We start from the raw sequence: 13,622 nt of genomic DNA, 5'->3' as shown, positions 1-13,622 counted from the left end.
AACATTATAAAACATAAAAATTCAGACAAAACCTTGAACACAGAACTTTAATCAAAAATAAAAAGAATTAACAAAACAATAATAGGTAAATGAAATAAAACAATATGCTGTATATTTATGTCCACCACCAACATCTCTACATAACCTAATTTTTCTTGTTAGGTTGACGAACACTGCAAATGTGAGGTAAACTGGAAAGTATATCTGAATTAAGAATAGACATGCACTGTATTGCTGTCTCTGTCGTTATAATCAAATATCCTTAACTCGCATTGTCATGGTGATGACATTTAATTACAACAAAAGTTTTGACAGTTTTGTGGTTTGAAAGAAGTTAGAATTTTTAAATGTCAAAGTTCTATAAATTGTAGAATAGAAATGAATTCCAGTGACGTAGAGTTACAGTTTTTTTATTTGTTTTTCGTAGATAAAATATTGTATGAAACTGTGCGTGAAGTACTTTTTGCGAACTTACGCGATGTATAGCACTCGTTCCGCTGTCGCTCGTGCTCACTAATATACTTCACGAACTGTTTCATAAATAACTATTTTAGTACTCCATAGGAGCATTAAAAATGCTACTTTAGGCACTAAGGTACTTTTAAAAAGGAATTGTCAAATTGTGAAACGTCAAAATATTTATATTTCATTTATTAACATTAATATTAATAGTACAACTTGCGCAATTTGAAAAAGGTGGTTTAAAAGGTTTTTTAAAATTTAATTTAAACTGTATTATTGCCTTTTTAACACGTTTGTAGAAAAAACAAATTTACGTAACGATATAATATTTTCGTTAAGAATTTTTAGACATTCCCCTCGAGTGTAGACAACCAGTTCTACCTTTTACGGATCATAGGTTTCATGGTTTCAGCAATTAACAAAAATATTTTATTTTATAAATTTATAACGTTTGTAGAAAAAATATTGTATGATATACGTGTTAAAAAGTACATTTTTAAGGCACTCATGTGCGTTATAAACCTTCACATGCGTGCCTTAAAATTGTACTTTTAACACTTATATCATAAATAACTATTAAAATCGGTTGTCAAATAAGTGAGCAATTAATTTTTAAAATTAGAGATGTAATGTGGAAATCACATTACATAATATCAATTAGCTTAGTAGTTATGTTAGTTATGTTATTTAGATATGTGATATCCACGTTGCACCTCTCATTTTAAAAGTGAATTACTCAGTGATTTGACAACCGATTTGGAAAAACTTTATATCTCTGGATAGGTGAATGACCTTTATTTCATTTTACAAAAAATTACACTGGGTGTTCCATTAAAAAAAGTCAACACTTTTTTTTTCAAAAATCTGTATTTTTTTTTTCGTATTTGACAGCGATATAAAACATTCGGACATCTTGGATATTAAAGCACCCTAATATGTCTGTGTAGATTATGGCGTTCGATCCGACCATCACTCGTGACATCGTTGCCGTATCCTCTATTTTTTCATATTATCACGTTACAATTTTTGTGATATTATACACGAGCGTGACACTCAAAAAAGCGCTTAGTTTTCGAGATACTGACCACAGAGGGATGAATGGCTAATTTTATTCATACTTTATATTTTCGAGGGTGCTGAAAACGAAAATGAAGTTTATTTTGAATTTTATGTGGGGAAACATTGTCAAAATCGCAATTTTAACCTAAAAATAAAAAAAAAGAAATCACGTTTTTTTGCGTTTACCTCGCTACAACTCTGTTTCGTTTTAATATTTTTTGCTGAAATTTTTACACTATATAGCTGTAACATTTCTAAAGACAAAGGTATCTGCCTTAAGTTTTTATTCTTATCATGATAAATGTTATAAATTTTTCAAAGAAAAAGGTGCGGATTTGTGCATTGCAAAGTTTAATCGCAAAAGTTGTGTGACGAAGTTTAAAATTTAGCTTCTCAATCACATTTATTTTAAAGTAAAGAGTACAAAGAAGTTTTCTGGTAAGTTTTAGATCAAAATGTTTTATAAAAAAAAAATAGTGCAACTTTTAATATCAACATTATAAATCCCCAATATAACGCTTATTTTTTGAGGGACAGACAATCTAGGTCTAATTTTTCACATTTAGTACTATCCTTGGATTATAAGCTTTCATTTGACACCTCATTTGTCATTTTACCTAGTATAATGACGGAGAAGTAAACGTTATTATTCTATTATTCTTGTAGGTACATTTAACATTGATTGAAATTATAAAAGAAATCTATAGAAAACAGCATGGCAACACTGTAACGCACAAACATAAAAATTCAGCCACATTCAGCTGTGCGTTACATAGGGTGCTTTAATATCCAAGATGTCGAAAAATTCAATCCATTCAGACAAAACTTTTACTAAAATAAAACATTTCCGCGAAAACCGCATATTTCTATCTTGAGCTGTTTAGAAGTTACCGGCAGTTAAAATGGGGGAAAATATAAGTGGACACCCGGTATGTATAATATCATTTAAAATTCTTGAGTTCGGTTTTGAATGAAAGACCGTTTTGGAGTGTAATTTTCATAGTCACGACGAATTTGCTTGAAAATCTGAATTTAGGTTCCACTTACCCTCCAGTTCAAAGTTGGACTTGTGCCGTTGCGTTGGTTGAGTTTACTTGTGGAGTGAAAGTCACGCCTTCTCGGGGGTGAAAAAGCATACTTTTAGAATAAGTCTGTAAATTAATAAACTGACTAATTCTAAGCAACTTTTGATCTATAGAGTTTATTTATAATGAAAATGTTTATTTTTCAACAAAAAATAAATACACGCTTTCAGGCGGTTTTTCGCAAATAACTCAGAAAGTAAGTATTTTATCGAAAAAAATATTCCTAGAAAAAATGGCGTATTTATAAAGTCTGTAGATCTAGTAAAAGCAAATTCCAAAGCGAATATTTCAACGTGAAATAACCAAAAAATGAAGCACTTTTCGAGGAAAACTATTAAATTTTTAAGTATTTACTATTATACTAAAAGTATTTAAAAATAACTATATTTTTATTTTTTTTTACAAAAATTTCTAGCATCAAGACTAAGCGAGTTACGCACAAAATGAGGTTGGCCCCTATATTTTGGTAAAAAAATGTTTGATTGGTCCCAATTGCTTATTTTTGAAAAAAATTGTTTTCATAGTAATTCTTTTTAAAATTTGTAAAAATACTTTTTTGTCAAAGTAACTTAAAAAGTATGAGTGATTCGAAAAATCTCTAACAATAAAGAAATGTAGGTTTTGCTTTTATAAATGTTTTGGTTTTATTTTGTTTTTCTGCAAGACAAAAATTGGTTAATAATATGTATGGCTGTAAGTTTGCATACACTCGTGATTCGTGACTCGTTCAAGCCCTTTCAACTACAAGCCTTTCAAGTATAAGCAATTTGAACTGGTGAAACTTACAGGTCATATATAAAAAATACACAAGTAAAGTAAATTGTAAAGTAGTAATGAATAATATCATTTGGGATGCTAATTAGGGGGCGATTTGCTTGATTTTTTCACCAAAAAAGGGATTAATTTTAGTTTGAGCTTGACACACTTAATTTGGATGCTACAAACTTTTATAACAAATAAAAAATAAAGCTTTTTTAAACACTTTTCCCAAAAAGTGCTTAATTTTTTGGTAATTTAAGGGGATAGGCGCAAAATATTGGTACAACGCTATTTAAATGCATTCATTTTTTTCGAATGCTGAGAAAACTAATAAATATTTTAAAAAAATTTAAACGCAGACTGAATTATTACATTATAACCGAGGGTCGAAAGTCACTTAGAAGAAAGAGAAAGTTTCTTTTGAATGAAATATTTGAAATTAAAAATCACACTAAAGAACACCGCACACATCTTATGGAATATGTAATGTCACTCAAATGAAACAAAATTCACATGAATAGATTCGTCTTTAAATTATAATAATTTTATAGCATTGCATCAACTCTGAATTTTGCTTAACGAGTGCGTAAATTGATATAAATAAATCTAAAACCAAATGGGAGTGTACGTGAGTCAAAGAGAGAAAAAAGATATTGTAAATTGCCAGTTGGTAAATCTTTCTTCAAGAGGCTTAGTCTTATCTTATCAATAATAAAGTAGATACAATTTGACCAGGCGTACAAAAGCATGTAGTTCCTGTAATCCGCTTAGCTTGCTGGGTAAACCCTTGTGAATAGCTAATAGACTAATAGTATTTATGAATGACACTTTTATGAACTTCAAAAATGTGATTTTGATAAAATTCAATTACAATTTACGCCCTTCTTAATTAAAATTCAGAGTTGGTGCAATGCTACAAAATCATTGTAATTTTGAGACGAATCTAAATGTAAATTTTATTGCATTTGAGTGACATTATTTTTTCCATAAGATGTGTGCTGTCTTTTCTTCTGTTTTCACCTCTATAACTTATTAAAATAAACATTATAGAAGCTTTCAGGGACTTTAGGCCATCGGTAATTACCATCAAAATTTCTATCAATGTTCACCTAATATATTGTTTTCTTACTCTATGTTTTGTTGTATTTTTTCAATTCTAAATCATTTTAATTCAAAATCAAAATAATTTAATTTAATTCAAAAATGTCAAAAGCTTAATCCGTTTAGTTAGTCGATCTTCGCACATAATGACACATTGCCTCCGTGGCGAAGCGTTTAAGGCGAATTAACCCCAATATACCAACCGCGGTGATAGCTGGTTCGAATCCCAATAAAAACTTTTATTTTTTTATTTTTTTTTATACATTTTATGATTGTAAGTATATTTATTATATAATTTTATTTTCAGAAAATACGTATTTAGTTAAAAAATTTTCCGACAATTAATGTTCAGAAATCATTTGTGGCATTTTTAATGTGTTTGTGTGTGTTTTATTCTTTTATTATTTTAATTTTTGGCACTGTTTTAATAAAAATGTTTGAGAAGTAGTAAGTATAAATTAGTTTAATATTTAAATAAAATATAAATAAAAAGTATATTAATTTCGTTAAATCATATAATACAAGTATAATTTCTTACGTGCGTACAAAGTACACACACATTCTTTTTTTCGAAAAATACTTACTTCTTCAGTTATTTGCGAAAAACTACCTGGAAACGTGGTTCTTTTGTTGAAAATAAACATTTTTAGTTGCAAATAAGTCGAAAAATATTAACTTTTTTGAAGTATTTTAGAGTGAAAAAACTTTAGAGATTAAAAGTTGTTTAGAATTAGTTTTATCCATATACTCTTTTTAAACGTTCCTTTTTTCACCACTCAAAAAGGGGTGACTTTCACCACCCAAATAAAATCAACCAAAGGCACAAGTCCAACTTTGAACTGGAGGGTAAGTAGAACCTAAATTCAAATTTTCATACCATTCGCTGGTGACACTGAAAATTGCACCGTATTCTTTTTCTCATGATCATCTTTCAGTGCGTCACAGTTTTTCGATTTCTTTCTAACGCATTAAATTTTATGTGACAGAAAAAAAGGCACGTCGGTGATTACATTTCGTCGGTGACATTTATAACATTTATTCTAGTTGTCGATAGATGGCGCCGTAATAAAAAAATAATATTTTTTTTTAAATTAGATAATAATATTACAAATATAATCTGTATAATTTATAAGACTATACAAATCAAAGAAAACACCATTTTATAAATGCAAGAAACACATTTGATTTGTTTTTATTCCAAATTGAAAATAAAATGTGATAACTGTCAGATTTAACTAAAATGTCATGTTAGAATAAATGTCATAAATGTGTATTATCAAGGACTTACCCCTTTTCCTATCATTTGTTACGCACTGAAAAATGCTCATGAAAAGGACAATATCACCATATTTCACGTTTATTTACTGGGCTATTAAAGCTGGTTTGTTTTTAATAATTACGTATCTCTTGAATAGTAGTTGTTATGTTAACTTTTTGCTATAAAGCACTTCTTCAATTTCTTAGTTGGTATTTCTCTGTGACTGAGTAGTAGTTCATTTCTCAGTTTTAATTAACATTCTTTCCACAAGCTAGTATTTTAATTTAAATATTTACGTGCTTGTATCCTGTAGGTTAATATGTACTTCCTAATTTAATGTTTAAAATGTATTTTATCAGGATTATCATGGGATACCCTCAGGATTATTTCCATCCTTCCTTACTAGAATAGACTGGTGCCCAGGGCCGGCGATAACGGGCCTGCAAGGGATGCATTGCAGGCGGGCGCCCCTGTTTGGGGGGCGCCAAAGTGAGCTTCTGCTGGTTTTATGTAAAATACTAAAATAGAAAAATTCATTTTTTTAAATGTGGTTTTAATTCATCATAATACCCTAATCTTTGTTTGTTAGTTGTGCATATCACATAATATACAAAGATATTATGCAATGCGGCATAGAATTCTTACCATGTAGTAATGTAATATATTGGTCAAAGATATCATATTTCAACCAAACAACTTTGATCTTAATGAGAATGCTTTGTTTATGTTCTTCAAATTTCTTGCAAGTTGTTAGTTTTGTATCAGCAGTTATGAGAGGAAATGAATGATTTCTAGTAAAATAAACAAGATTGTAATACCGTTTTCTTGCCGCCTGCGCCTGTCTAATTATTTAAGTATTATGTACCTATTAATAGGTATCAAGTTAAGTATTAATCCCATAAAAACATAATATTTAAAATAAACATTTAGTATTATTTCAGGTGATTATAATACAGAATAAGTTGTATTCTGCAGTTAAAGAATCTAGCATTCAATTAATATAAAATTATATTTAAGTAGGTACTACTCAGTACTATTATTAATTTACGGTTAAGTTATTATTTTTATTTAGTTAAATAGAAAGTTCTTCTAGCTACACCTAAAATCAGGTGGTTTAACCACATAAAGTAATACAGAGGATGTGTTCCATTACCAAGTGCATCCAAGGTAACGTTTAGTACAAAGCCTCCTAAGGGTAAAAACATGCCGAAGATACATGGATGAGCGCGGTGTAGGTCGCGATCGCGGTCGAGGTTTACATCGATGACTGGCAGAACATACCGAAGATACTTTTCGTATCCTGTTTTGGTACCGACATCGCTGTAAACCGCGATGCAAGGTCGCGAGGGTGAACGGATGACACATTCTTGGTATGTGCGATCTCATAAGAAAATGAAGGTTTGTTTTGATATCGATGTAGCGACCGCGATCGCGACCTACATCGCGCTCATCCATGTATCTTCGGCATGTTTTTACCCTTATTTGATATGTACTGCGATGGGGAGGGGTGGTGGTACAGCTTGGGAGTCAGATAGATACGGGGTTAGGTTACGCAGTGACCGGTTTGATCTTCAGACATGTGGGTCTCACTGTTCCATTTGAACACACATAATGTTCCCGAGGCTGGGGTTGTACGATTATCTGTGTGTATGTGTGTGGGATAAGGGGCGCCTGTGCTAGTTTTGCAGGCGGCAACTTATAACCTAGCGCCGGCACTGCTGGTGCCTTATTATCCTTATTATAACTTTCTGAATAGTGAAGACTGCACATGCTTTCAGAACTACACACCGAATCTTCTAAAATAGGACTGAAAATTAATTTAAACAAAACAAAACCCATGCACTCCGATAAAAAACCATAACAATAATAAACGACAAAATTAGAGAAAAAGTTGAAGAATATACATATATACTTAGGACAAAAAATAATACTAAATAGGGAAATTCAAACGGAAGAAACAAAAAGAAAAAGAAAGTTAGCATGGGCAGAATTCGGCAAACTGAACTATATGTATACTCAAAAATCAGCAAATTCAACTAAATCTTAGATCTAAAGTTTTTGATGCATGCATTATTCCGATATCAACATATGGGGCACAAACATGGACAATCACAAAAAAGAATATGAACATACTCAGTCACTCAACACGCGATGGAAATGGCAATACTTGGAATATCACTTAAAGACTGGAAAACACACATATGGATAAGACAGAAAACCAAAGTCACTGATGTGGTACAAAAATCATTAAAATTGAAATGGGAATACGCTGAACATGTAGCTAAGAGCGATCTAAACAAATGGCACAAAACAATTCTAACCTGGAGACCATGATGACCATACCAACACAAAAGACCCAGAGGCAGACCTACTATGAGATAGACAGATGATCTGGAACTGACTGCCGGGAAAAATTTTCTACAAGTAGCGTACAACAAAAAACAATTGAAAGGAAGAATTGAAGAGGCTTATGTTCAGATGTGGACGTGAATCGCTAGACGAAGAAGAAGAAGAAGAAAAAGTGAAGACTGGATCAAATCTGGCTGAATTGTTCGTATTTTTAAATACATTCTTACCTTTGTTATTATTAAATGTATACAGGGTGTAACAAAAAAGTGTAACATAAATTAAATCACATATTCTGGAACCAAAAAATGTTCGATTTAACCTAACGTAACATTAGTACAAATGCGCACATAAAAAAAGTTACAGCCCTTTGAAGTTACAAAATGAAAATCGATTTTTCCAATATATCGAAAACTGTTAGAGATTTTATATTTAAAATGGACATGTGTTTTTTATGACTGTAACATCTTAAAAAAAATAACTTAAAAAGTACTAAAAGTACTAAGAGGCACAAAAATTTTAAAACATTGTGTTTAACTAATGGTACCACAATAATAATTTAATTGGAACGAACAAAAACATTTGAGGGGTTTACGGGAACAAAAACCCCGATAAAATTTTTATGGCGTGCATACATTTCACTGTTATTTTCTTACAAGATGGTCCTGCCATAAGAAAACAGACATGTCCATTTTAAATATAAAATCTCTAACATTCTTCGATATATTGGAAAAAATCGATTTTCATTTTGTGAATAAGTGTAATTGTAATAGTATATTATTCAACCAGCATGTAATGATGGGTATTGCTCACGATGATGGAGTTTGCGAAGATGATTGGAACCGAAGGCGAGAGTCGTTATTCATGAGAGTTAGTATTAGCCATTACATGTGAGTAGAATACTATACTCTTTCTACCTTTTTTTTTATTAGTAGCAAAAATTATTGTACTTTAAAATGATTCGTTTAATGATAACTATAACAGAAAAAAAAACTAAAATAATTTGGTGTTTCTTTAAAATTTAAATATCTTAGAACAATTTTTGTTTTAATTTAAGGAGAATTATATAAATAAACAGTTTCTTGACTGTTCCTTTGTTTTATTTCTTCGAGCAATACGTTTTACAAAACGAAACAAAAATTTTGAGTTTAAGTCTACAAAATGTCCACTAATATACCAAAGGTATACCGCTCGGAGATGGAGGGGTTTTCCGATGTTTTGAAGGGGAAAAGGCAAAAGTTTCCTTAGGGGCCTCATAGCTTGGGTTGCCTATAGGGGCCTCCAGATTCTTAATCCGGGACTGCATATTGCCACCCCGCAAGCTTCATGCTGCGGGGGCCTCTTTTACGCTCCTGTCTGTGCGGTACCTGCTCCCAAAGCCCGGTATATATTTTTCTTTTAAAAAATGTTTCGAATGTCGAGACAAGTAGAACCACGGTACAGGTACAGTCTGTAAGTGTACCGTGAGTAGAACGCTATTTTTAGCATTTAAAACAAACGAATATTAACAAAGATATGGTTTTCGCAATTTTTAAAAATTTACAATTTTACAACCTGTTAAGAGGGAATTTTCCATTTAGTCAGATTTAGAAAATCGAAAATTTTGTCTTTATATAGTGTCGCATGTACGGGGGGTGTGCGGCACTGGCGAGAACTTCCGTGCTCTGGAATGTCTCCATCTTTATTCTTATTATTATTATGTCTTTTGTGTTATTTTGCCGTATATTACCTCACTCATCACTGTATATGGGCCATAAGTTAATTGGTACATCAATATTGGTGCACATTTAATTATTTCCGAATTTATTTGTCTAATAAAACAATACATTGCTGTATTGCAATATATTGATAAAATATTGCGTATTTAAAATAACAAAAAATGTATACATAGCTATGTCAATTATGTACTGTCATGATTTTAAATAGTTATTATGATTTTTTAAGATACTCAAACCATAGAATAGTTAAAAATAATAGATAATTTAGTAATTTTAATAAAGCCCAAAGTATATGGATAATTTTTTATTATTGCCACTTTTGAGGGGTATCGTTGATTGGAAGGTTGAGAAGAATGAGAATTATAAAAAGAACTAAAGTTAGGAGAGCACTTAGTAATAATTAAATAGTTATAAGATGGTTTTATTTAAGTGTATAAAGGTAGAATTACATAAGAAATCAAAATAGGTAATCCTATATCAAAGATGATATTTCAATGACATATAAATTAGAAATTAGTAAATAGAATATATAATAATTTGAATTTTGAGTTTTACCAGAGAATTACTTCTATTTGTATCATACAATAGCCTTATTTGTTCGTAAGAATCATCAAAAGGTTCCATGTTTCCAAAAGTCACTTCGAAAGGAACTTCGTTAAGGTGATACGTCTTGCATCATTTAGCTGCATGTATAGATTTGTGAAATTATGTTGAAATAGACATTAATCTAAAATTTGAGAACAATAGTTAGTTCAATATTAATAGTATTAGTATAAATTTTAAAGAAAAATGTGGAAAATAGTTCAATAGAATAATAGCTTTGACAAATGTCGAAACTATAGGTCAAATTAACGTATAAGAATGATATTTTGAGGAAATGGCTTATGCATATTCAATTGCTGATTTATTTTGTGTAAATTGAAAGTTATTTCAATCCTTTGTATGTAGTAATTGTGTAAATATTTGAATTTTAATATGTGAGTGTAAGTGATAAAGAAACTAAAAATGAAGTGTCGGACGTTGAAATGAACCCTAATAGAACTTTAATAAGGGCACCTAGCAAGAAGGAAATTATATCAAAATGAACTAGAAAGTTTAATCTATTCAAATCCCAGATTAGATTATACCCAAAGATTAGGATAGAATCACAATTTGGGTTCATATTTCCAAAATTTTCATCAAAATTATTATTTTGATGAAATGTCAAATTTATTGGAATTTTTTGATTGGTGAATTCAAATTTTCATAGCAAGGATTGTTATTAATAATTAATTTCCATTGGCTGTGAAGGGACGCCAAGCCAAAAGGAATCCATTTTAGAGAGACTTCTGCAGGCTTTTGAACAAGCAACACCTGTTTATAAGGAGCTCCGCAATTTTTGAGAAAAATGCGGTAAATCGTAAAAATTTTAAATTAAAAACTTTTATTATACTAACCTGTATAAATAATCTTCATGGTGAAGAAAAAATTTTCAAAAATGACCCTCAACTTTATAAGAAAAGTGAAAAAGTATTGTGATGCGGGTATCTACCAGATTTAGAACATTGTTCCAGTGAAATAGAAGGAGTTGGTTTCTTCTTGGATCCGAAGAGACTTCATAGCAGTTTGGTTTATCTTCATATTACATCGTGAAAGGTTGTACTGAACAGTTTATATTTTTAATTGATCATGATCTAAAGTCAATGTTTTTTTCATTTTCTAGCTTTAGTATAACAAATTTTGAATATTCAAGATAATTTTGGGTTATCTTCGACTTAATTTTTTGTCAAATACTTTTATTTTTTTTATATAGTTAAATTCATTGCATCGTATTTCTTCCTTCAGACTTTCGACTAGATAACCTAAAATAAATAATTTAGCGTTAGATAGATCAGCAAATATTTCAAGTTGATATCATATTGATCTGATCTATATTATTGTATAATTACCTTGTATTTTTGATGTTGCATAACAAAGCCTTTATTTTCAATATATTTCCAAATTCGTGTACAATATTCGACTGTCTTTTGTTATTTATCAACCATTTCATATAGCTGTATTTTTGTGTCGTTTGTTTAGTTGATATTTCAGAAATCTTTTCTCACACCTCCACAGATAGGAGATCTCATGCAGAATTCACTTTATAACTGAGCTAGTAAGGTAAGTGATTAATAGATGGCGCCGGGCAAAATCAATATTAAAATCAATTATTATTAAATCAGTATATATTTAATAAAAAATATAATTAAATTAAAAATATTAAAATAAAAAATAAATAAAAAAATAATTCTATAATAAATTAAATAAAATAATTAATAGTAAAAATAAATAAAATAAAATAACTTCTATAATAATTGGCCCCACGAAATATATAATAATTGGCTCAACCAAAAATAAAATAACTTATAAAAATAACCAAAAAAATAAAATAAATTATTAAATAAATAAATATATAATAGTACATACATAGAATTAATTAGTTTTTGTGACCACATTTGAAATATTGCTGTTGTTAAACGAATTATCCATGTCTACTCAATAAATTAATTATATTTATATAATAAACCCCCAAATATTCAATGGCTTCACAAAAAAATGAAACTATGCAAATAAATTTTTGATTGATTTTTTTTTAATAGCGTTATATTTTAATAGCATGAAAAACTTTAATATACAGTGAGCACTTAAAGGTTGGAATAAATTCATTTTTTTTTGTGAATGGACGATTTTGGAAAAAAAACCCCGAAACAGGTCAATTTTTATTTTTAAATTACGACTTTTTGGTATATTTATAATACTAGTGACGTCACCCATTTGGGCGTGATGATTTAAATGAGAAAAGGGGTCGTGTGATAGCTCATTTGAAAGGTAATTCAATTCTTTATTCAGCAATATAAACATTAGCCTAATTATTTATACAGGGGTCCAAAAATTTTTTTAAAAATTTTTATTGACTTAAAAAAAAGAATGTGTGTAATTTATTTAATTCAAAATACATTTTACTGCTATCAGAAAACAGGAAAAAAATGTTTATTTGGCAAATAAAAATTGTTTTTTGCTTAAATTCAATATTAAAGCAGCCACCCACCAGCCTTGTGACAATTTGAACATTTAATTTAAGCGAAAAGCAAAGATTATTTTTCAAATAAACATATTTTCTGTTTTCTGAGAGCAGTAAAATGTGTTTTGAATTAAATAAATTACATACATTCTTCTTTTTATGTCAATAAATTTAATCCAAACAAATTTTTTTGGACACCCTGTATAAATGATTAGGTTAATGTTTATATTTCTGAATAGAGAATTCAAGTACCTTTAAAATGAGCTATCACAGGACTCCTATTCTCATTTAAAAAAATCATCGATGATGTCATCACGCCCAGATAGGTGACGTCACTAGTATGATATATATGCCAAGAAGTCGTAATTTAAAAATAAAAATCGACCTGTTTTGGGATTTTTTTCCAAAATTGTCCATTCTCGAGAAAATTAATTTATTCCAACCTTTACGTGCTCACTGTATATTAGACCAGGGCTGATCTGTTTTGAGGTGTATGCGAGAGGTAGCATTCTGATTTTTGAAGAAAAAGTTGTGTAATCACTTCAGTAATAATAATTGACTTATCCACCCTTTCAAATAAGTCGAGAATATTAATAAAAAATTTAAGCTATTTAAAAATGTTGAAAAACAACATATTTTGTGAATTTTCTTGCTTATAACTTTAAAGCGGTTCAATTAGAGAAAGACATAAAGAAAAAATGGCGATACTTGATTTGTTTATAAGATACGCCTGGTTAAAAATGTTTTTGGACTGTGGACTGGAATGATCTTGTATTAATTTATGAAAATCTCCA

General features: G+C 29.7%; 1 long non-coding RNA gene across 1 annotated transcript; it reads right to left on the bottom strand.

Moving 5' to 3' along the window:
• Positions 1 to 10,193: 10,193 nt before the first annotated feature.
• LOC126883554 (uncharacterized) lies at positions 10,194 to 11,986 on the bottom strand. The gene is made up of 3 exons (XR_007697708.1): positions 11,717 to 11,986; positions 11,225 to 11,629; positions 10,194 to 10,515 (listed from the first exon to the last, which is right to left on the bottom strand). It is a non-coding gene; the product is annotated as an uncharacterized LOC126883554 (long non-coding RNA).
• Between the last annotated feature and the right edge of the window lie 1,636 nt (positions 11,987 to 13,622).

The sequence above is a fragment of the Diabrotica virgifera genome, chromosome 4 (assembly GCF_917563875.1).
Source record: "Diabrotica virgifera virgifera chromosome 4, PGI_DIABVI_V3a".
In the NCBI taxonomy this organism is placed as follows: domain Eukaryota; kingdom Metazoa; phylum Arthropoda; class Insecta; order Coleoptera; family Chrysomelidae; genus Diabrotica; species Diabrotica virgifera.
The sequence above is the reverse complement of the archived record's forward strand: the minus strand, read 5'-3'. Positions and strand labels throughout refer to the sequence as shown.